Source organism: Chelonia mydas, chromosome 6 (assembly GCF_015237465.2).
Source record: "Chelonia mydas isolate rCheMyd1 chromosome 6, rCheMyd1.pri.v2, whole genome shotgun sequence".
NCBI lineage: Eukaryota > Metazoa > Chordata > Testudines > Cheloniidae > Chelonia > Chelonia mydas.
Genome location: NC_051246.2, coordinates 92,682,522 through 92,707,710, shown reverse-complemented (window position 1 = coordinate 92,707,710; position 25,189 = coordinate 92,682,522). Strand labels below are relative to the sequence as shown.

General features: G+C 48.6%; 1 protein-coding gene across 4 annotated transcripts in view; it reads right to left on the bottom strand.

The window, feature by feature from the left end:
• TMEM63C (transmembrane protein 63C) overlaps positions 1-25,189 on the bottom strand; it is a 78,891-nt gene that overhangs the window by 46,801 nt on the left and 6,901 nt on the right. The gene's annotated exons all lie outside the window — the stretch shown is intronic.

The following is a 25,189-nucleotide window of genomic DNA, read 5'->3' as shown; positions in this document are numbered from 1 at the left end:
CCCTCATTTTAAACGGAGGGACAACAGGAGAAGCCTGAGTGATTTTCCTGCTCTCAAGAGAGGCAGGTCAGGCCCATGTTTAGGAAACCCTGCTACAGAGTCACATGAACCCAGGGGCAGAGCCCCGAGATTTGCTTTCTGAAACCAACAAGTCACACAAAGACAAAAGCCTCCTGTAATGTCACATACCAGCGGAGGCGGCTGGAAGGGGTCACACCGGGGGCTGGCGACGGAGTCACTCCGAGGACAGCAGCAGCTACTTGTCAAGGGGTGGCGAAAGGTTCTGTGAATTCCTCCCTCCCCCCCACACCTCCTGCTAAACTTCCCACGAGCAGCCTGGGAGCTGGGAAACTCTCCTCCCTGCAGCAGCTGCGGCCAGAAGTCTCTGGAGACGCAAGACAAAAGATGGTCTCAGGACGTTGGGGCCATCATGGCATGTGTGTGGGTTGTGATGAATGAAGAATTGGCAGCCTGCCCCTACTTCTCTCCTCCCTCCTGCATCCCTGGGGATGCCGGGGACGCCCCTGCACTGGCTGACAGAGGGGGGTGGGACGGGCTAGCTGTCTCAGGGCATCCTTCCCAGCTCTCATTTCTATGCTTAACTCTGCTCTGGGGCGCCATGGCCGCACCAAAGTCCTCCAGGTGGAATCAGCATCCTCCCTCAGCCTAGTTCAGTCTTCTCTACCCCCAAGCACTAGCAGCATTGCGCTGTCATGGTGCCACGTGAAGCAGGGACGGCGCGCTCTACATCTAGAGTGACAGACACAGTGGGAGAGAGAAACCTGACAAGTTTCTCGCACCCCTCCCCGTTCCTTCCCTGCCCCCACCCCCCATCACTGCAGTCATTCATCAAATCCATATGATTCACCGCTAGCTATTTAGTCACTCCTGCTGCAGGGAGGCTGTCGGCTTGGGCTAGCGAGGGCACAGCTTGCGAATGGGGACGAAGGGAGGCAGAGCGGCCTCCTATCCTGCCCTGCCCCTTGGGCTACGTTATAAGCAGCTGGTTACCTGCCAGACTCTGAGCCAGCAAGGGTCGAAGCAGTGTCACCGCAGAGCATGGAGGGGCTCTTCCCTGCTGCATGGGGTTTGGTTGGCATCAGCTGTAGCTTCTACAGAAAAACGGTTTCAGTGAGAGACTGGTACAATACTACAAAATTTGCCCCCCGCTGGGAAGCGGGAGCATTGCTTAGTGGTCTGAGCACAGGCCTGGGAGCTGTTAGGTTCTAATCCCAGCTCTGCCACTGAGTCACTGTGTGGTGAGCCTTAGGTGAGGCACTTTTCCTCTCTGTGCCTCAGTTCCTCATCTGTAAAATGGGGATCATGGCACTGAGCCAGGTCACAAGAGGGGCTGGGAGGCTGCTTGGAAAGTGCTTTGAAAACAGGAAGTTGTTTGTGAAGCATGGAGGGATATTAGAGGGGAGCATATCTGGCTGGAGAGGAAGTTTGCAAAGGAGACCACTCCTGGGGTAGAAATCACCTTTTAACTTTGCTCTTTATACATTCTGTCTCTTATCCCAGGCTCTCAAAGCATTTTGTGAACACTAATTACCTATGCCTCACAACCCCTCCACACACAGTACAGCATCCTCATTTTACACTGGCCTACACTTTTCACCTTCATTCCTCTCTAGAACTGGTATGTAGTGTGTTAAACAGCTGTCTCATCCCACAGGTGGCTGTATCTTCACGGATGATAAAGTGATCCCTGTATATAAAGTTTGTTGAGATCTTCATATGAATAGTTTGGTGCTTATTCAACAACCCTGCACACTCCCTCAAGGTTTACCATTCCTCACTGGGCAGGGTACATGTGGGTGTGTCTGTAGAAATTACCGTAGCAATGTAATTAATATTGAGGTGATAGTGAGGATGATGAGGGATGAGGAGCTGCCTTTGTAAGAAGCAGATAGGAATTCCACCCCACACATTTCAGATCCCTTAAAAGAATGGTGTTACTGAGAATGGAGGAAATGTTCTGTAGTGGCTATTGCATCTGTATCAGCACTGCCGTCTTCTGGATGTAATGTCAGACACGCATGTGTGTGCATGTGTAAGAGAGACTGGTTACCCTCTATTGGCTGAAGCATATAGAGAGAGCATATAAATCCTATACTACTGCTGCTTATGGACCATACAATCAGTTAGGGCCAGTGTATTCAGGGCTAATGATGTTCTCATAGCTAGGCTGGCAATCAAGATATTTCTATGCGATTAGTAGAGCTGACTGAAATTTTTCAAAAAGGAAGTTTGGGGTTGAAAAATGTCCTTTTTTCTCAATTGAAAGTTTTCGTGGAGAGCACTTGACATTCTCAGATTTTTTGTTTTTGTGGAATTTTTCATAATATTTTTAATTGCAATCTCTGTCCAGATCCTTACTGAAAATGGTTATCCACAAGTTCTGTTTACTGAAAACTGGGGTGTGCGCATATAACAATATCAACATTTGAAAGCTGCTGTTAAAAAAAATCCAACCAGCATTTTGATAAAACTGTACAAAAAATTGCAAAATAAAAAAAACCCAGGAAAGAATATGGGCCTGTTGTCAACTCTGCAATGAAAACAATGGACTTTTCCCACAAAAGTTACTGGCTGGAGTTGAAAAATGTATTTAGCAAGTGCCCTCATTACAGAAACACAAACCTTCTGAAGGTAACATGTCGAGCGGGCAGCTGGGATTCTGTTCTCTGTGTTTCAGAGTACCAGCCATGTTAGTCTGTATCCGCAAAAAGAAAAGGAGTACTTGTGGCACCTCAGAGACTAACAAATTTATTTGAGCATAAGCTTTCGTGAGCTACAGCATCCGATGAAGTGAGCTGTAGCTCACGAAAGCTTATGCTCAAATAAATTTGTTTGTCTCTAAGGTGCCACAAGTCCTCCTTTTCTTTTTGTTCTCTGTGTGCTGCACTTCTCCACACAAGAAGTTTGTCTGCCAGGGAGCAGTTTGAGAGGATTCAGGATGGAGGGTCAGGCCACGCTCTGCGCTCTCTCTCTCATGGAGACTTTAAGAAAGGCAGCTAAGAGCACATGTCATCTACAATATGGATCCGCTGGGCTGCAAACCCCTGTTTGTCTCAGCGTGTTGAAAACAGAACGTGGTGCTTCTCCCCAACTCTTCCGCCAAGTGTAGGTAAGCAGGCGGAGTAGGTGCAGTTCCTCAGCAGGGCGCATACAAGCACTAGGAAAGGGGAACCTTGGCAGAGCCGAAGTGTAGCCCCTCCCTTCCCACCAGGCCCTTGCCTCCAAACCTCATACATCTATTGCCCGTGCTCATTCTGTGAAGCTGTCCCACTCTGACGCCAGTCTCCCTTTGGTCTGTATTTCAATATCCTGCTGTGCACACACTGTGCCTTTACAGTAAAAATATTTAGCACTTATATGCTGCACTTTACATTAGCAAAGCACTGAACAAACATTAACTAATTAGACCGTAAGATCCCCAAGGGAAGGACCAGTTGCTTGTTGGGCATCATTCACCCTACTGCTTCAGCAACACTTAACACTTACATAGATGCTGTTCATCTGTAGCGTTAAAAAGGCTGGTGGCAATCACTACTCCTTTTTCACAGCTAGGGAAACTAAAGGGTTGAAGTGACTTCCCAAGTCACATAGGAAATCGGTGGTAGTGCTGGGAACAGAACCCAGGACTCCTGCTTTGTAGTCCAATGCTTGCCTATTGGGTTATCCTGCCTCCCTCTCCACCACACTGATGGTGCTAGTGTAATAGCTTTGCACCATTCCACCCCATGGCCCCTGAATAGGAAAGTAAACTCATTCACTTTTATCCCAGTTCTGTCTCATTCACAGATGTTCCTTTAAAGGGAGGCTGTCGGGTTAGGCATGAAGTTTAAATAAGGTCGACACGCAATTTGCATGTAACATTTGGGTTGCAAACAATGTAGGGGGAATGTTCATCTGCTTAAATTAAAACTGCTTCCATTAGAATATATTAAAAAAACAAACCAGCAAGAAAAACAGAGAAACAATTCCACTGGTTTTAGGACTCGCAAGAGTTTGTTTTTACCAGTCCCACATTTGGGTCCCCATTTAACCTGGCAATGTCCCTTTAACAGCATAGTCTTCCAGAGGAAGGATCCACAGAGGGGCAGCTGCTCCAGTCCCCCTCAGGTTGTAGACATACATTATGCCATAGGGGGCTTCAGCACTCCAGTAGGGATGGAGGTGACGTTGCACCCATAATGCTTTATGGAAATATGCTTATGAATGTTTATATGACATAACTGGAATATGTTTTGTGCTACATATGCCATGTAACATATCTCTGCAAAGGTTATGATCAATTGAATATATTCATCCTATTTGTATGCATGTATCATTTTTGTATTCAAAGTTATGAATACTGGCTGTGTACTTGTTTGATTTTAAGTAGCCTCAGTAAGGCATTTGGTCCGCTTCTTAAGAAAGGAATTTGCAAGTTAAGTGCCCAATCAAGAAACACTTAACGGACAATGGAACCTTGGAAGACTCCAATCCACATAAGAAGTCCACCTGAGGACATTAAAGATAGCATGTGAACAATGGCTGCCACCTGTAAAGTCCTGAGTCATGCACGGACATGTGACTTGCCCATGTGACTCCCAAAACTCAATCTGGTAGCTAAGTTTCTGCATAGGAGAGAGGAAGAGGTCTCCATCCACAAGAGAAAGTCTATTTAAGCCCCTGGGAGACCCCTCCATTTTGTCTTCAGCTGGCTCAAGAGATAGCCTCTCCACCCCAAAGGATACCTGAAAGAAGTTGGAACAAAGGACAGTAACTACAGGAGTGTGAGTGATTGCTGGACCAAAACTAGAAGGAGCCTAATCTGTAAAAGAGGCTTATTGAAACATCTCTGAGGGTGAGAGTCTATCTGTATTCAACTTCTTACTGTATTAGACATAGACTTGCGTGTTTTATTTTATTTTGCTTGGCAATTCACTATTAACCCAGAGTGTGTATTAATACCTGGGGGGCGGGGGGGAAATAGCTGTGCATACCTCTCTATCAGTGTTATAGAGGGTGAAAAAATTATGAGTTTACCCTATATAAGTTTTAAAATGGATTTATTTAGGGTTTGGACCCCACTGGGAACTGGACATCTGGGTGTTGGAGACAGGAACACTTCTTAAGCTGTTTTCAGTTAAGCCTGCAGCTGTTGGGGGACGTGGTTCAGACCTTGGTCTGGGTTTGTAGCAGGCTAGCGTGTCTGGCTCAAACCAGGCAGGGTTCTCAAGTCCAAGCTGCCAGGGAAAACGGGCACAGGGGTAGTCTCAACACATCAGGTGGCAGTTCCCAAGGGGTTTTCTGTGAGCCAACCCGTCACAGAAGAGTTGCCCACACTTCCTGGAGCAGCCATGGCATAGTACTGGCCCTTAATTAACGATCATGTGTGCAGCTGAGGACAGCTTCTGGGCCCCAGCTAAAATTAAGACCCAGAGCTGCCAGTGAAATTGTCCTAGGAGAAACATACTTAGGCTGCCCCACTCAGATCTTGGCAGGAGGAAAGCTCCTCAGCCCGTGTTATGTATTGCTTGTTCTCTAGCTTAGGGACTGCGGCACGGTAAAGAAAAGGATCAGTGCATATGAAGTTCAGGAACGCAACAGCAGCCAAAACTAAAGGATCTCCCAAATACCTAGAAAGGCTTCAAAACATCCTGTGTTCAGAGAGAGTCAGACAATGCCCACCCTCTTCACCTCTCCTTGACCAGCATCTGGCCTGCTCTAGCCGCTGAGTTCCTTCCCACTCATAGCCATACACACTCAGAGACATGAACACTGAAATGAAGGAGAGTCTGGGAAGAGTCTCTCTCTCTCTGTGCAACAGGCACCAGGTAGAAATATAACCCCTCTGTGGGGAAATCCAGCTACAGGCCAGCTATCTCAAGAATCAGTGAGAGCCTGTGGGAACCTTGCTGTAGAATACTTGGGTGTTTTCAATAAGGGTTGGTGGGATTCTGGAGTGTCGTGGGGTGGTAGGGAGGGCAAGGATACCCACTTTCTCGCCACACCCCTTGCTGAAGCTGTAAGAGCCCATCTAGGGAGCTGTGCCATGTGGGGAGGAGAATGGAAGCCTAACTCATGTCCCCTCTCAAATAACATGACAGACAGAGCTCAAAACAGGCCAGCTGACACCGGTGTTCGGCCAGCCCTCTTGGTAGTGCTAAAGAAAGCTGGGGTGTTCTCTTGTTGTGGGGTTGGGGGACCTCACTGCAGTATACAGGGAAAAAAAGGGAGTACCTGGTGTCCCCTCGCATGTGCTTCGCCAGATACATGGGGAAAAAGCACAATACAAAGTAAAATACAGAATTGCTCACAAACAACACAGCTCCTACCAGGCCTTTATGGCTCTGCTCCCCACTGAGCTGTGACTGTGTCTGAGGCATGGTTAGCAGCGCGCACAGACCCCACCGCATGCCCTGCTGGGACAAAGAGACACAGGGGCCAAGTGTGATCATAGTCATGATTCAGATATAGGGAAGAGTTGGCCAGCTGAACACCACGCACTGGGAATGAATGGTACAACCCCGGGAAGGCGACCCCTCTTGCCCTCACCTGCCCTGGCCCCATTCACACCCAACAGCCTTCGCTCTGAAGTGAGTTTAGTCCTGGCTTGACAACCTTGGTGCCTGAGGGTTTCTGTATATCCCCAGAGGAGGCTAGCTCTGCTCCTGGCCCTCCTGCTCACCTTGCCCTGGGAGGGCCCCTCTAGGGCAAGAGAACAGTTTGTCCTCCAGAGACCATTCCAGGCTTGGCCCCGTCAAAGTTCCTTCCCCACTCTGAACTCTAGGGTACAGATGTGGGGACCTGCATGAAAACCCCCCTAAGCTTATTTTTACCAGCTTAAGTTAAAACTTCCCCAAGGTACAAACTATTTTACCTTTTGCCCTTGGACTTTATTGGAGTGGCAACCAAGTGATTTACCCCATGAGCTTCCCAAAGGCTTTCCATAGTTCCTGCCAGGAAATTAGTTCCTGCATCTGTGAGGATGTCGGAGGGCCATCCTACCCTGGCAAAAATGTCTGCTAGTGCCTGGCACACACTTTTAGCCCTGGTGTTGCTTAGAGCTACTGCTTCCGGCCATCAGGTGGCAAAATCCATGAAAGTCAGTATGTACTGCTTCCTTCTGGGTGTCTTTTTCGGAAGAGGACCCAGAATATCCACAGCTGCTCACTGAAATGGAACTTCAATAATGGGGAGTGGCTGGAGAGGGGCTTTGACCTGGTCTTGGGGTTTTCCCACTTTTTGGCATACCTCACAAGACCGGACATAGGTAGAAACATCCTTGCCCATTCCCTCCCAGTGGAATGAGCTCCCCAAACGGTCCTTGGTCCTGTTCACCCCAGCATGGCCACTAGGATCATCGTGGGCTAAGCTCAAGAGCTTGACCCGGTACTTAGTTGGAATGACCAACTGTCTCTGAGGATGCCAGTCTTCCTGGTGTCCACCAGAAAGAGTTTCCTTGTATAAAAGTCCTCTTTCTACAACAAACCTGGATCGATTGGAAGAGCTGAGAGGTGATGGGTTGCTCCGTGCCGCCGTCCAAGCTCTCTGGAGGCTTTCATCTGCTTCCTGTTCGGTCTGGAACTGTTCCCTTGATGCTGGAGACATCAGTTCCTCATTGGATTGTGGACCTCAGCTTGGTCCCTCTGGAAGCAATGTAGGGGATGGGGCTGTTTCTGTTGACTGTGAACCACTCTCCCCTGGTGCACTATTTTGGGGTTTAGGCTCCGGCTGAGCCTCTGGTATAGGGTTATCGGCTACTGCCAGTTCAGGTTTGGTGGGGCCCTCTGGTGTTGGGATTGCAAGTACTGGGTTCAGTGCTGGCAATGGGTCTGGTGCTGGTTGTTCCGCCAGTTCCAGTTCTGGGACTGGTTCCGTCTGGGTCTCTGGGACTGGATCCACTACTCCTGTTGCAGACACTGGCCTGGGCTCTGGGTCCATCACCTCTGACCGGGTCCTGGTAGAAGTTTCCGGAACAGAGCTAGGCGTGACGGCTTGTTTAGCCTGGTTGCGGGTGACCATTCCCACCCTCTTGGCTAGCTTCACATGATTGGCCAAGTCTTCCCTCAACAGCATGGAGATGGGATAATCATCATAGGCTGCAAAAGTCCACATTCCTGACCAGCCCTTGTACTGGACATGCAACTTGGCTGTGGGCAAGTCAAAAGAGTTGGACTTGAAGGGTTGAATCATCACTTGGATCTCTGGGTCGATTAAATTGGGGTCCACTGAGGAAGCATGGATAGCCGACACTTGTGGTCCAGTGTCCCTCCATGCGGTGACCTTCTTCCCGCCCACACTCATAGATTCCCTTCGCTCCAAGGGTATCTGGGAGGTATCTGGGCCTGAGGACCTCTGGTGTGATTCCGGTGCAATGAACTGTAATCTGTTGGGGTTCTTGGGGCAGTTGGCCTTCACATGCCCGAGCTCATTACATTTAAAACATGGTCCAGCTGACAGGTCACTGGGGCAGATGGGTTGCTGGAGAACGGTGTGGCAGGATGATAAGGTGTCTGGAGTATTCCTTGGTGTGTAGTTGGGGCCTTGGGCTGCCCCTGGTTGTAGGGTGTGGTCTGAGGGTGTCCCTTCTGGTATCTGCTCCAACTGCGACCAGGGTTGTTCCTCTCTTCTCCCTCCACCCGTTTTATTCCGGCTTGCCCCCGCCTCTCTGGCTGTCTGGGACTGCTCGTATCGATCAGCATAAGAAGCAAGACTTTCTGCTGAGTCCATTTCCTTATCCCATAAACACTGTTTTATTTCCTCCCTGGACATATTCAGGAATTGCTCCTGAGCTATCAAATCACACATTCCATTAAAGCTAGTGACACCTGTTCCTTGGACCCATTTATCTAACAGATCCTTCATCTGGTTTAGATAAGCCACATTACTTAGTCCAAGCCCTCTCTTAAGGGTTCGAAATTTTACTCTGTACATTTCAGATGTAATTTGAAATTGCTTTAAAACCAAAACCTTAAACTTATTATAGTCAGAAGCCTCATCAATAGGCATCTTATTGAATATGTCCAGAGCTCTTCCAGTCAATTTTGCAACCTATGTGGTCATCTTGTGAGCTTCAGGAATTTTATGGAGACTACACAGTCTTTCAAAGGTGAGAAAATATTCAGCAATATCACTGGATTCGTCATACTGTGGACACAGTCGCTCCCATTTGTGGATTGTTGTGAATTTCCCTGCAGGAGGTTAGCTACCCTGCCTTTAGGTAGAGAAAACTCCAGCTCACAAAAGACAATTCCCTTTTGTCTCTGCTCTGGCCCCCAAGCAGAGACAAAAAAACCTCTTAACTGCTTTCAGCTGAAAACCTGCTTTCCAGCAGCCCAAAGGAAAAAAAAATTCCTTTTTAAAATCTGTGCTTCTTGTTCAAAAAATCTCAAATTGATCTCAAAATCATTTCAAGTTAATCCCATTGCTCTGCCACCATGTCAAGGTTCCTTCCCCACTCTGAACTCTAGGGTACAGATGTGGGGACCTGCATGAAAAACCCCCTAAGCTTATTTTTACCAGCTTAGGTTAAAACTTCCCCAAGGTACAACTATTTTACCTTTTGCCCTTGGACTTTATTGCTGCCACCACCAAGCGTCTAACAAATATATAACAGGGAAAGAGTCTGCTTGGAAACGTCTTTCCCCACAAAATCCTCCCAAACCCTACACCCCCTTTCCTGGGGAAGGCTTGATAAAAATCCTCACCAATTTGCATAGGTGAACGCAGACCCAAACCCTTGGATCTTAAGAACAATGAAAAAGCAATCAGGTTCTTAAAAGAAGAATTTTAATTGAAGAAAAAGTAAAAGAATCACCTCTGTAAAATCAGGATGGTAAATACCTAACAGGGTAATCAGATTCAAAACAGAGAGAATCCCTCTAGGCAAAACCTTAAGTTACAAAAAGACACAAAAACAGGAATATACATTCCATTCAGCACAGCTTATTTTATCAGCCATTTAAACAAAACAGAATCTAACGCATATCTAACTAGATTACTTACTAAGTTCTAAGACTCCATTCCTTTTCTGTTCCTGGCAAAAACACAGAGAGAGAGAGAACCTTTGTTTCTCCCCCCCTCCAGCTTTGAAAGCATCTTGTCTCCTCATTGGTCATTTTGGTCAGGTGCCAGCGAGGTTATCCTAGCTTCTTAACCCTTTACAGATGAAAGGGTTTTTCCTCTGGCCAGGAGGGATTTTAAAGGTGTTTACCCTTCCCTTTATATTTATCACAGCTCCTGTGCAGCAATGGCCCAAGGGGGCCAGCTGCGATGCTGCTCTGCAGTGTGGATTCTTGTCCCAGTAGGAAGCACTGAACCCGTTTCACACAGGGCACCAAACAGCCAGCTGGTGGCAAAGACGGTCAGACTCTGGCTATGTCGGACCCAAATGGAGAACAGGCTCCGTGTCTCCCACTCACAAGTCCCTGCAGCACCGTGTGCCTTCAGCAGCTGTTCCTTGAACAGAAACAATGCACTGGGCAGTGCCTGCGTCACTGAAGGCAGCGCTGTCTCCTGGCCACAGAGTCAAGGAGGGATCTGAAGCAGTACAGTGAGCAACGCTATGGGACACCTAAGGTTTTGGAACCTAAATCTCCTAGGCCAGTGAGGCCATAACTCACTCACTGCTGCCCCCTCTCAACTCCCCCTTCTGCCCCCTCCCAGTGGAATACCAGTGTCATCTGCTCTGTATGGCAGCAATCAGAAGGGAGAGAGAGCACTGCACGTAGGAGGATGAACTTCATCACAGGGTGCTGGAACCAGCATTGCTATCGTAACTATTCTGCCCCTTGTGCAGAGACCCAGACCTGCCAGATCTGGAGACTCAGCTGGGGCAACAGAGCAGTAGTGGGGAGCCCTGAAGGTCTGAGCTGGGAAGCAGGACACAAGGCGAGGGGAATCTGCTTCACCTCCCATGCACTTCATTGATTTCAGCCACTGATCGCTGCTGGCTGGCTGTGTGGGCAGGCAGACCGCGTGAGCGGATTAGTGAGCGTCAGGCGGAACACACTGCCATTCCCAGCTCCACTCAACACCCACACAGGCAGCAAGACTAAAAACAGACAAACAAACACACAGTGATCACCTTTCCCCCAAACCACAGAAAGGCCAGAGAACATGCCCAGGAAGCATGTCTCAATTCCAGGCCCACCGAGAAGAGGTGTGAAAGCCCTGCGGAATAAACACATAGGGAGCAATCGAGCATGTCACCTACCTTTGCCCACTTCTCCCACAGCCATCTCTGCATGGAACACCCTCCCTGAGCTGGTCTCTCTCATGATTGCCCAGGGCGCTGCACTACCTGCTGCTTCTTTAAATTTCACCAGGAGTCCCGCATTTTGCAATGCCTACCAGAATGGCCACTGCCCACCCCACCTTTTTGCAGCTCCAAAAGCTTCTTCCTCTGGCATTGCAAGGCACGGGGGTTAAGAGATAGGATGGGATTAACTGTGGCTGCTCATTTGCATGTCCACCCCCAGAATGTTTTCCCAGCAGCCAGCAGTCGCTTGGCACTAGTGGAGGCAAAGGATCTGGAACAGAGGGAGAGGTTTGGCCCATGCCCACATGTTCACCAAGCTCTTTGCTACAGGGTACTTGCCAAACTTGGCTCTGAGGATGCTTCTCTCCTGCCCATAAATAGCCTCTGAGTATGGAGTTGGGTAATACCAGACTCCAGTGATGAGTCACCACACGCCTAGTCCGAAAGGGAGGGTGTGGGAGCTGTCAGATCAGATAAAGCATCAGTACCGATGGATTACCCAGAGATGACACCAGTGGTTTGCAGGGCTAGCCACATCCAGCTTCCCCCACCCTCAGGTATTAGCCAGGTAGCAATCAAGCCATCAGTGTGTGTTAACAGTGCATCAAAGAACAGGAAAAAGCTCTGGTGTCATTTCTCACAAGCTTTGTAATGCAACTGTTTGGAAAGGAAGGGCAAGTTCTCAGAGCGGGTGATGCAGGATGAGGCATCATGGCAGCTGTGGGCCTCCTGCACTCCAGAGGGCCAATTCTTGAGGTGCCCTGTCAATTCCCACTGGCCTCAGATGGAGTGAAGGGCATCCGACACTCTCAGGCCTGGGCCCAGAACGGATTGTGGGGAGGTCCATGATGGTAGTGTTCAATGAAGGAGGAAGCCCAGTTGGCTCACAGGGGCAGCAGGAGCAGCTCCCAAATGCCTGGGTCTCTGCAAAGAGCCTCTCTCCCAAAGTTGCCCAGGACACCCTACTTCCAGACAGGCTGTCTGTGCCCCAAGAATAGTCCCTAGGGGGAGCTGTGCTGCAGGAAGAGGTGCAGGTGTCCCAGTACTGGCAGTCTCCCGTCTAAGTCAGTACTAACTCCTGGTTGCCGAGCATGGTGCTAGGAGGTGCAGGCATGGTGTTGGGGGGGACACCCTCCTCTCAGTCAGTACTGACTCCAGTGCCCCAGGGTGGTGTTATGGGGTGCTGTGCTGCAGAGAATGGTGTGAATGACTCAGCAGGGGGTGCTATTCCCTCTGAGTCAACACTGAGCCAATGCCCCAGTAGTGCGAGGGGTTACTTTACTGTGCTACAGGGAGAGATGATAGTGGATTCAGTAGGTGGCATTCTTCCCTCAGGGGCTAGGGGGAGCTGCTCCAGTGAAGATGCTCTCTCTTGAAGGCAGACTAATACCAGTGCCCTGAGTGCAGTGAGCTCCCTTGACGCCTTCGAGGAGCAGTGGGCGCTGTCCGGGGTTCTCTGCTCGGTGTCCCCGTCCAGTTCCCTTTGTTTGACCCTTTGACTGCACTCCTGTCCCTGTTATTCATTAGTTGTCCCCCATAATTATTTGGTTTTCCAGGTCCTGTGGACCCCCCTCTTAGGCTGGGGGTGGGATCCTTTAGCAGTGGGCAGGCAAAGCCCGCCTACTTCCTGGATCCCAATAAGGCGCAGTGGGCATTAATGATTGCACTGCATTCTCCCAGGCATTGGGGAGCCAGCCCCAGAGTCAGGCTAAATCCAAAGGAGGCAGTTGCATTCTGTCCACCCCTTCAGCTGCTCAGTGATCCCGACTGCTCACTGCTTAACATGCCTGGTGAGCAAACTCCCTTTCGAGAAAGCATCTGGTGTGTTTCTCTTTTTAGAGACCGTGGATGAGGCAACCAGCTGGGGCCCCCTCGGAGGCACACATCAGCCAGCCTTCTCCAGCCCACACAGCCTTCGGGGGGACTCAGAAGACAGACTCCACTGGTAAACAACATGGCTTCTTCTAGGCACACAGAGAGCTGCAGACATGTGGGTCTGAAGAGCACTCTGTGTTCCAGCCTCTTCCCAGCATACTAATGCCGAGTGCTGAGAATACAGACTGTCCTGATCACTCCAGGGGAATTCCCCAGCCCACGACACTCAGCTGAGCAAATCCTTAACCACGTACCCAGGGGCAGGCACCATGCATTTGCCAGCCTTTTCCCTGGGGGAACAGCCATGCTGGGGGCAGCTGCGGCATTAGAGATCAGGCAGAAGGTGCTAGTTCATTGAGCTGGGAATTTTCAGCACATCTCAACCCAATGCCCGGTGAGCAAGTTGTAATGTGTCTGCAGGTACCTTAAGTCCTCCTCCCCCACATTCTTCGCTGATCCTGTTCAGGGGGCCAGGACGCTGGGATTGCCCCCTCTGCAGATTGTGTTGCTCAGAAGGAGGCAGTTAGGTAGGCAGGGAGAGGCAAAGTGAGCTTCCTACCCTGCATGGTCCCAGCTCGCATAGGACATGGGGCCTAAAGGCACTCAACACTTCGCAGGATCAGGCCCTCCTTGTGCCAGAGCCAGAGCTGCTGAGCTCTGCTTTGCTTCTCCTCTAATCACATGGCCACAGCATTATCCGGTCAGCTGCTCCCAGCTACTTGCAGGTGTTTCAGAGCCTATTAACGTGACTGAGAAAACACAGGAGATAGACTGTTTCCTTTATGTCAGGGCAGAAATGGCCAGGTCTTCGCACGTCCACAGGCCAGGCTGGGAGGAGAGGGAGGCACCAGGAGAGACAGAGAAAGAAAGAAAGTGGGCTGGCAGGGAGAACTGGCATCACCTTATGGATTAGGTCAGAGAGCTGGGCACATCCTGGATTATTATAGGGGAATGGAGGGGGGTGCGGCAATGTGCACGAAATCAACCCTGAAAATAGTGGGGCAAGCTTCAGGTTGGAGCAGGTGACTTTAAGGGGCAGTCAGCCCAGCCCAGCCTCACCTGAGGTCTCTGGGCTTGGGAGACATTGCAAGCCCTTAGGATGGTCCATATTCAGTCTCTGGCATCAGGGACCCCCTTTGTACAAGGGGATATGGGAGGGGCACTCTGGGGATGGAGAAGAGGAGGGTGTCAATCTCACAGATGGAAAATGTGCGGGGAGGATTAGTAAGCCGTGCACCCCCCTTACCAATCCCATGTGGTTAAATCCTGCCTAGCTCAGCATGTGCTGACATACTGCCAGCGCACCACTCAGGGCAACAAGGTTCAGCCCCTGCTGCGTCCTGCATGCGCTCCACGTCACTAATGCTGCAGTGGAAAAGGAAACAAAAGAAAGAAAAGACAAGACATTGCAGCAGAGGGCAAAGGAGTCGCTTCAACTCTCCTCCCGTTACTCTTCTCAGGTGAGCCTTGGACACAGGGACAGCTTGCAACTGTCTGAGGCCAGGCTTGCCAGGTCACACACTCTGCAGCGCCAATGCCAGGACACCACGTCTGGGCCGGTGCGGGAGACAGCCCGCAAAAGGAATTTTAATAGACATCCAGGGCAGCCTGATGTATGCTGTTCAGTAGGGAGGTAGCCCTGGCACAGTCACAAACACATCACCAGCCAGGCCACCCGTGGAGCTGCTCAGATAACGTGTTCTCACACAAACCCAGTCTGCCTCTCACACCTTCCCAGGTGCCAAAACCCCTATTCAACTGCCCAAATCCCCATCGATCCCTGGGCAACTTCCACAACACAGCTCTGCCTTGTCAGTACAGAAACCTGCATCACTCTGAAAACTGACTATGCTGGGACAAGGGAAAGGAAACTGAGTATCAGAATAAATACCTCCGACGCCCCTGTTGTGATGGTTTTATTCCCATGTGATTCACTAGAAACTCCTTGTTTAAAATTGAAGTGAAGACACTGTAGCACACTCAGCTTGCAGCAGAATCTGCCACAGGACTGCTGGGCAGTTTGCCAGAGTGCAGGCCTTGGCTGCATCAGAGGGCTCAGCAGCTCGGGACATGGGAGCTCCAGCCCTGTCATTGCAGAGGGAGAGCCAGGGAGTGACGAGAGAGATGGTTTCCTACAGTGTGATGCAAACGGTTGAGACAAGAGGCCCTGAGGTTACCCACACTTGTCTCTTCTGTTGCAAGGAGGTGCCCAGGAGAGGAGTGAACTATCGAGCTTGTAAGATTCCCTTAGCCTGGAATACAGGTGTCCGCACGTGGAGTTATTCAGAAAGAGCTGGTAGACAAGCCCTCACTCTGCACCCAACCCAGCTCCTATGGAAGCCGGTGAGAGCTGCATCAGGCTGTTAGCACCCAGCACCTTGGCTCCCAGCTCTGTTGTAAGCCCCCGGACTTCAGAGGGCAGCCCTGCTCTCTGCTCCACTCCGGGGGCTGTGTTCCCCTTCCGACTTCTCCATCCTGGATGGATTCAAAGCAACCGACTGGCTCAGACCTCCTAGTAATCTCCATTTGCTGCCTTTGCAGAGACACTGTAAGCACAGTGGGCAACCGTGTTTAACCCTAGGCCCCCTCCAGTGCTGAGGCAGGGGCTTCTCACACAATCAGCTGCAGGTGACAGAGGGGAAGAGCAGCCTGATGCTAATACTTGGGACATCACTGTGCACTCTTGCTGGAAGATCTTCCAGTCCCAGGCGCCCATCCTCTGGGACACCTCAGACCCAGGTTCACAAGGTCACAAAGGCAAAGTCTAGAGACCATTTTGGGAGCTCAGCATCAACTCGAGTATTTTATACAAGAACCCCTCCCCCCATCACCTATGGGAGATCGTGAGGCAGAGCCCAAGTGCGACAGAAAAGAATGCCCCACGCCTGCTTCAAGGTAATGGGGTCAGAGGCAGGAAACAGGCCCAGCACAGAACCAGAGATAATGATTAATGGAGTGTTTGGCACTGAAAGGGAAAGCAAGATCAGAACTACAATGACTAGACAGCAAGAGACTCAGTGCAATGAGTCTGGGAGGTGACAGCAGCTTTGGGGCAACTGCCAGTTGCAACCTTGGGCAGGGGGGGACTGTCAAAAGCCAGTGTTGGGAAGCTGAGCACTTTTGAAATCCACCCCAGTGCAAAGGGACTGATCGTGGTGATTCAGTAAGGGGCACTCTTGCACTGGAATCAGTTCTGACCCCAGTGCCCCTCCATGCTGCTCGGGGACACCATGCTCGTGGAGGCGTTCTGTATCAGAAGTGTAATACTGACCTCCAAACTACTTGTGCTCATTAAAGCTCTCCTGGTACTTTTCACAAGAGTCGGACCTTCTGGGCTACATTCCAACTTGGGATATTACGTTTCACCCCATTTCAGATGGATGCCGTTCTCCTTCCTGCTCAAGAAGTTATTGTGTTGCCAAGTTCTGTCAAATGGTGGCCACTGCCCAGCTCACAGAAGGCTGCATTCAGTGGCAAGCTAAGTGCTTTGGGATCCAATACTCCCTCTCTCTCATGCTGGAAGGTGACAAATACACTTCAAGTTTACTGAGTTAGTGAGGACTGGGCTGGGAGAGGGAGGGGACTGGGCAAGCCATTCACCCCAATGTTACATTATTAAATTATTATGCAGTTTATTGGAATCTAGAAACCACTTATTATACTGCAGATAACACCCCCCTCTCCCCCCACTGTGGGAAGCTTCACCCCACCCTAGACTCAGGAAGGGGCTCCTGCCAACCACAGAAAATCCCAGGCTTAGTCCGGCAGCCACACCGGTCCACCTTGTGTTAGGGGCCATACAAGGTTCTGTTGTGGATTCTGTATCTCAAGACCACACACTTTAAGAATCTGCTTGATGACACTATCACTGCTAAACATTTTCATCCCCATCCTCACCAAACACCCACCCCCAATCAGTAAGAGTTTGCATAATTTGGGGCATACAAAATCAAGGCAGAAAAGCTCTAATACAGGAAATGCAAGTATTTAACATTTGCAATGTCAATCATTAACAATACATATTTGAATGATAGTGATGTATGAGGAGGAGGCTTGGGGTATAGCACGGACCTCACTTTCATTAGATACAGTGGCTACTCTTTTTAATGTGAAAAATATTCAAATTATAAATAAAATATATTCAACAAAATCATTATAATAATGTTAACCAAATGCTGCAGTGGGTCAAGTGGGGTGGGGGTTTTAGATCTGAAACACTTTTCTACACACTTGCCTGAATATGTGCTAATTTTACATTTTCTGTAAGTGCTTCAATTATAGGTGGTAAGGAGCTAAGCGTTGATGCTGATGTGGTACCTTTGTCAATGTTTGCTGCCCATGATTTTGGCTGTATTTCTGACACGGTGGCACAATTCGATTGTCCATAGCCTGCAGCCAGGAATTTGGTTGCCTGTTCGATGACAGCAGGCATTGCTGCACTGATGTCACCTGCAGAAAAAGGGTATATCCAGCTGGTAGACTCTTCAACACAGTGCCTTTGTGAAGGACAAAATAGGAAGCTACTGTATCAGGCTGAAAGTACATGGGCATCTAACAGTCCTGGTACAATGTTGTGGTGTTGCTCCACAATAGCATGGATGCTTATTACAGCTCTCTCTTGGTGCACCCATAATCAATAAAGATGTCAGGACCCATTCAAGGCAATGGTGCAAGAGTAAGACAAATGTGGGTGTCATCTGATAATACTGATATTCCCACCAGTTTCTCTTTTGCAACCATCACCATTTGTTGGACAGTGATGCCGTCAGGTTCTTCATGTGAGGAGGCCGTATCTTGTCGGTTGATCACCCCACCTCCCCAGTTGATTTAAACTGGAATATTGTCTCTGACTGTGATGACTGGCTTGTGCTTTGGAATGTATTATTGGTGAAGATTCTTGTCTTGAATGAGTTCTGAACAAATGATGTCTATCAACTGTTTCTTATTGTCAGTTACCATCAAGACAACTTTCTGTGGAGGCAGCTGTGTACTTTTACTCAACTAATCCACTCTGCTTGCTTCTGTAGTTCTGCTAGATCTTGTGACACACTTTGTGCTGAAGTCTTGGTACGTGTCAAAAGATAAGATATACATCACCTACTGCTCGCTTGTGTACAGGGTAAACTCTGAAATTGGTCACAAAGTCCTTGATGATACCACTTGCTGACCACTGTACTACCCAATGAACTCCAGAACTGTCAATGACTGTGCAGGTGACTTCTTGTGTAGTATGTCTATTAACATCTGCTTTCTTAGCCTTGGCAATCCTCATGTCACCAGAGTCAGTAAACACTGACATGGGTACAGGAGCCTACTCGTGTGACAAAATATTCTTGATGTCAACCTCTCGTGAACTTACTTGTAGTCCCATCACTCTTGAATAAACAATAGTGTTAACTACCTTTGTTGGACCAACCTGTCCAAACTTTGCTGTCACTGCCAATGTCTCTACTAACCTTGATATTGTGTCATAGAACCCTGTGAGACAGCTACATTCAAATTCTTGCATTTGGTGAATTCCAATTGTACCTGTGTCATCTACATTGACTGATGGTGCTGCCACTCTACCACTGACAACATTTACTATTGTCTGTGGAGGCTTATGGCGGGTGGGGGCAGGGGGGGGGTCTTAGGGATCAATGCACAGCATTAGCTTCTTACTAATGGCTTCCCTGTGACCCTTGCATCTGCAGAAATCCTTTATTTCATTTCTTCTTTGTGGATCTCTTGTACTTGTGCCTCTTGGTTGCTGTTTATGTTTGCAATGTCTTCCACCAGCAAGCTGCATACGTGGAGGCTAACAACCCAGTCTCAAGAGTCTCTGGTTTCAGGGTGATCTCAGTGATTCCACCAGAGCCACAGTCATTCTTCATGAAGATGGTTTCAATGTACAAGTCACTGAATATACCATTCCATATTCCTGGACCATGGTGCATGAAGAAAAACAGCTGACCATGGGTTTGGTTTATATCCTGTTAGAGTCTATAACTGTCCAATATTTGAAAATTAATTCTCAAGAGTGAATATGTAAAGAATTTAAGTGGCAGGCTCAGAGTACAAGAAAAATAAGTCTTGTGTCTCGGTTCGGGGAGGATGAGGGGGCGTGCAAGCAAGGTACACTGCTAATACAGACACAACATATGCACTTCCTTGCTAATTATGTTCCATAAGAAAATATTAGTTTGAAGTTTTCATTAAAAATAATTGAAATTAAATTAAAGCGGTTTCACTTTCACTTGGCTTGTGAATCAGGAAGGGGTGGTAGTAAGTGCTGATATTTCAAAATGCTCAACAGGGACAACAGTGTCATCAGGCAGTTTCTTCACATTTAGGGTCTTGAAATTCAGAATCCACACACCCACACCCCACACACTATATGGACACTAAAACAAAGTACTGCCATAAACTTGCATTTGGCTATGGGCCTAGCTTTTTCAGAGTACAGTGGACATTTGGTTTGGTCTGCAGCCCTTCTCCAGCCAGGCTGCAACTGCAATCTCACAGCCCTTCCACCCACTGCAGACTACAATCCAGCCACTTCAATGAACAACTCCCCACACCCCTCTGTCCACCCCCCATTTCATAGGAGTTTAGTCTGAAGAAACACACAGGGCATCAGGCAAAAGACTAATAGAGAGACATATAAAGAAAGGAGAGACTCAGAGAAGGCCTGTGGGGTTGGGGGAAGGAGGAGGTGACAAAGGTGTTTTCACGTTGTTCAGGAAAGCTATTCCCCCAAATCCCACTCCCTTCAGTCCTATACAGCCATCTATTAATGATGGGAACTGCCTACAGAGATGGCCAGTGCCCACTAAGGTAGGAACTAAATTTCTTTGGAGCTCTGGTATGCCTCGGGTGACCCGATGTCCCGATTGTACAGAGACAGTCTCGATATTCAGGGCTTTGTCTTATTTCAACGCCTGTAACCCCCATCCTGATCTTTCACACTTGCTCTTTGATCACTCTCGGTGGGCCATGGTGTGGAAGCCCCTCTCCCCGCAGGGGATAAATGGGGTAGGGATGCCTTGAGATGCAGCTGTGTCTCCAAATGCACCAGCACTGCCACACTTGCTATTCATATTCGTCGTGGGCAACACATTTCTGTCACTGACTAAGCAAAGGGTGAGCTGTGCGTCCTCTGGACAGGATGTTTCTTTTTGCCCAGGCAGCAGGCCAAGCACCTGACACCAGAGCAGGTTCATTTTTAACTCTTGCCCACACACAGACAGATGTGGCATTGGACAAAACTCAAACCAGTAAAAATAAACCTTGGGTGCTCCTGGTCCCAAGGATTTATCTGGAGTATGCCCCATTCTCACACACACACACATAGGCCTCAGGCCAATCCCTGACACAGAGTTACAGGAATCCAGTTACACAGGTTAGTCCCATTAACCCTGGAGAGAGACATCACCCTGCTGACACAGCTGCTCCCTCTGCCTCCCACAGCAGGATCAAAACGGGACAAAGGGAATTGAAAGACTTTATAATCTGCCAGGACCCAAGATCAGGATTAGGTGGCTTCCCATGCGAAAACCAGAGCGGAGTCTAAACCCAAATTCCAGCTCCAAATGCCCTCAGACTTTGGGGAAGCTCAGGTCTAGAGATAGGTGCTGGAACTATAGGTGTGGCTGCACCCCCGGTTTAAAGTAATTTCCATTATATACAGGGTTTACAGTTTGTTTCAATGTCTCTCAGCACCTCCACAATAAAAATTGTTCCAGCATCCCTGGGTCTAGGGCAAATGATGCAGCTTTGGCCTCTCTCTCATTGCAATTGACAATATCCCAAGCACCAACCAAGCCTAAAGCTGTCCTCCCTGCCTTGCTCACTTGGTTCATATTTTAGCAACATGGGCCGTCATAGCACCCTGAACTCAGATCTTGGGAAGCAAGAGAAGGGAGAAATGATCTTCAGCTACTTGGTGTTAAAAGAAAAGTTTATAATTCGTGGAGTCTGCCCAGATTTGGGGACTGACTGAGACTCCTAAAAAGGCTGACAAAGGAGGTGCTGTCATCATCATGAATAGGTCGGAATATGAACAAGAGGCTGCTAAGCAGCTCTCCAACACCACTTTCTACAAGCCATTACCCTCTGATCCCACTGAGGGCTACCAAAGAAAACTGCACCATTTGCTCAAGAAACTCCCTGAAAAAGCACAAGAACAAATCCGCACAGACACACCCCTGGAACCCCAACCAGGGGTATTCTATCTGCTACCCAAGATCCATAAACCTGGAAATCCTGGATGCCCCATCATCTCAGGCATTGGCACCCCGACAGCAGGATTGTCTGGCTATGTAGACTCCTTCCTCAGGCCCTATGCTACCAGCACTCCCAGCTATCTTCGAGACACCACCGACTTCCTGAGGAAACTACAATCCATCGGTGATCTTCCTGAAAACACCATCCTAGCCACTATGGATGTAGAAGCCCTCTACACCAACATTCCACACAAAGATGGACTACAAGCCGTCAGAAACAGTATCCCCGATAATATCACGGCAAACCTGGTGGCTGAACTTTGTGAGTTTGTCCTCACCCATAACTATTTCACATTTGGGGACAATGTACACCTTCAAATCAGCGGCACTGCTATGGGTACTCGCATGGCCCCACAGTGTGCCAACATTTTTATGGCTGACTTAGAATAACGCTTCCTTAGCTCTCGTCCCCTAATGTCCCTACTCTACTTGCGCTACATTGATGACATCTTCATCATCTGGACCCATGGAAAAGAAGCCCTTGAGGAATTCCCCCATGATTTCAACAATTTCCATCCCACCATCAACCTCAGCCAGGACCAGTCCACACAAAAGATCCACTTCCTGGACACTACGGTGCTAATAAGAGATGGTCACATAAACACCACCATATACTGAAAACCTACTGACCACTATGCCTACCTACATGCCTCCAGTTTTCATCCAGACCACACCACACGATCCATTGTCTACAGCCAAGCTCTACGATACAACCGCATTGCTCCAACCCCTCAGACAGAGACAAACACCTACAAGATCTCTATCAAGCGTTCTTACAACTACAATACCCACCTGCTGAAGTGAAGAAACAGACTGACAGAGCCAGAAGAGTACCCAGCAGTTATCTACTACAGGACAGGCCCAACAAAGAAAATAACAGAACGCCACTAGCCATCACCTTCAGCCCCCAACTAAAACCTCTCCAATGCATCATCAAGGATCTACAACCTATCCTGAAGGACAACCCATCACCCTCACAGATCTTGGGAGACAGGCCAGTCCTTGCTTACAGACGGCCCCCCAACCTGAAGCAAATACTCACCAGCAACCACACACCACACAACAGAACCACTAACCCAGGAACCTATCCTTGCAACAAAGCCCATTGCCAAATGTGTCCACATACCTATTCAGGGGACACCATCATAGGGCCTAATCACATCAGCCGCATTATCAGAGGCTCATTCACCTGCCAATGTGATATATGCCATCATGTGCCAGCAATGCCCCTCTGCCATGTACATTGGTCAAACTGGACAGTCTCTACGTAAAAGAATAAATGGACACAAATCAGACGTCAAGAATTATAACATTCAAAAACCAGTCGGAGAACACTTCAATCTCTTTGGTCACTCGATTACAGACCTAAAAGTGGCAATTCTTCAACCAAAAAACTTCAAAAACAGACTCCAAGGAGAGACTGCTGAACTGGAATTAATTTGCAAACTGGATACAATTAACTTAGGCTTGAATAGAGACTGGGCGTGGATGTGTCAATACACAAAGTAAAACTATTTCCCCATGTTTATTCGCCCCCCCCCCCCCCCCCCCGTCACTGTTCCTCACACGTTCTTGTCAACTGCTGGAAATGGCCCACCTTGATTATCACTACAAAAGGTTCCCCCCACTCCCCCACCCCGCTCTCCTGCTGGTAATAGCTCACCTTACCTGATCAGCTCACCTTACCTGATCGCTCTCATTACAGTGTGTATGGTAACACCCATTGTTTCATGTTCTCTATGTATATAAATCTCCCCATTGTACTTTCCACAGTATGCATCCGACAAAGTGAGCTGTAGCTCACAAAAGCTTATGCTCAAATAAATTTGTTAGTCTCTAAGGTGCCACAAGTCCTCCTTTTCTTTTTCTAAACCAAACAGACACACAAAGCTGAAAATGCTTTTTGGGTCACTTTTTGGTAGCACCTTTTAGTGTTCAGCGCACTGGTCTGGGAGCCAGGAATTCCTGAGCTTAGTCTCATCTCTGCCACTGACTCACCAGGTGGTCTTGAGCCAGTCAAGCCATCTTTCTCTGCTTCAGTTCCTCTCCATCCCCACCCACCACCTGTAAAATGCTGGCTCTGCTGCTGCATGAGTAGGACGTAGGGAGAGGCACAGCATGGAAACGGTGCCTTATACTGAGTCTCTCAGAAGAGTTTTTGCATCTCTGCTGTTTTCTGCAAAATTTAAGTTTTCCTTTAAAAAAAAAAAAATACTACCACCAAAATAAGGGTGAACTCCTGGCCTCATTGAAGCCAATAGTAAAACTCCTGCTGAATTTCAGTGTGGCCAGGATTTCACCTCCAGCCCTTTTGGTTGTGAAGAAAAACTCCTGACTGTGATTCAGTGAGACAGCAGTACACCGAGTCTGCAGCCAGAGAGAATGAAGCAGCAGTTTTCGGGAGGTGTAATTGCAATGGCGAGTTAATTCTGAAACCGAACAACTACGCCAGACATTTCAACACTTAAGCATTTCACTGCAGATCATGTTAGTACAAACATCTAGCGACTGCACTGTCTCCACTGGGGCTGGACTGATTTGAAAGGACACGCCTCAAGAAAAAGGTAGTAAAGTTTTAAAAATGCAAGTAACCGAACATTTTATTCACTCATTTTTTGATCCTTAACAGAAAAGGATGTGAGGAAAGAACATGAAGCGAAAAGAAAGACCTTGGGGAGGTGTTGGGGCGGGGGGAGAGAAAGAACAAGTACATTTGATAGAATCCACTCAGTAACAATACAGTATCCTGGATTAATCAGCTTAATGGTTGTTTAAGATAAGAGAACAGAACAACAAAACACAAGTCCTCAAGAGTGGTGTAACAGGCTCCCTTCTCTGCCCTTTGTACCACCACAAACCGACTGGATGCTTCTGCTTTCATGAACACCGCTGTTATTTATTGGGTCCTCTCCACGAGGTCACCAGGACAGTCTTGTGCAGCAACATACAATTAGAAGTCAACTTCTCCCTTCCGGGCAGAGAGTACAAGATCTCACCATCCTGGATCCTTATTCCCTAGCCCCTGCCAGCCTTCCTCATTGCATTGCCTTCCTCCCTGTCTTTTAACTGTTCCCGGCTGATTGTTCTCATTAGCTGTCAGCCATTGAGCACCCATTCCCCCAATTAAATCCACTCCACGGGATAGATAGCTAGTCCCTCAGGGTATGCCTACACGGCAATTAAACACCCACAACTGGCCTGGGTCAGCTGACTCAGGCTTGTGGGGCTTTAAAATTGAGGTGTAGATGGTCAGGCTTGGGCTGAAGCCCAGGGTTGTAGGACACTCTCTCCTCACCGGGTCCCAGAGCCCAGGCTCTAGCCTGCACTCAAACATCTATATGGCAATTTTACAGCTCAAGCCAGGGGACATGGGCCAGCTGTTGGTGTTTAATTGCAGTGCGGACATACCCACGGTGACCAGAGTGCTGAGTCAGCTCTAAGCACCTAGCATTCTGTCACACGTCCAATAAGAACTGCCCAAAGCACAACCCACACTCACACTGCAGTTCAAAAAGTTTGGTTATTTCCTCCCTTCTTGACATTATATTTCCCTCCCGCCCAGCTCTGCCCTCTCAGGTTCTGATCGAAAACAGAAGCTGAAGCACTGACACACCCCATGAAACGTTGCTCTCAGTGGATTCCCAACCCAGCTGGAGGCATAAAAATCTAGAAATCTCTCAAAAGGAGTCTGAGATTTTGAACCCAAGGTCTGAGAGAACTGCATATATATCCAAACTTCTGCCCATTCCTACAAATTGCACCATGAGGGTCACCCACTGGAGATCTTGCCTTG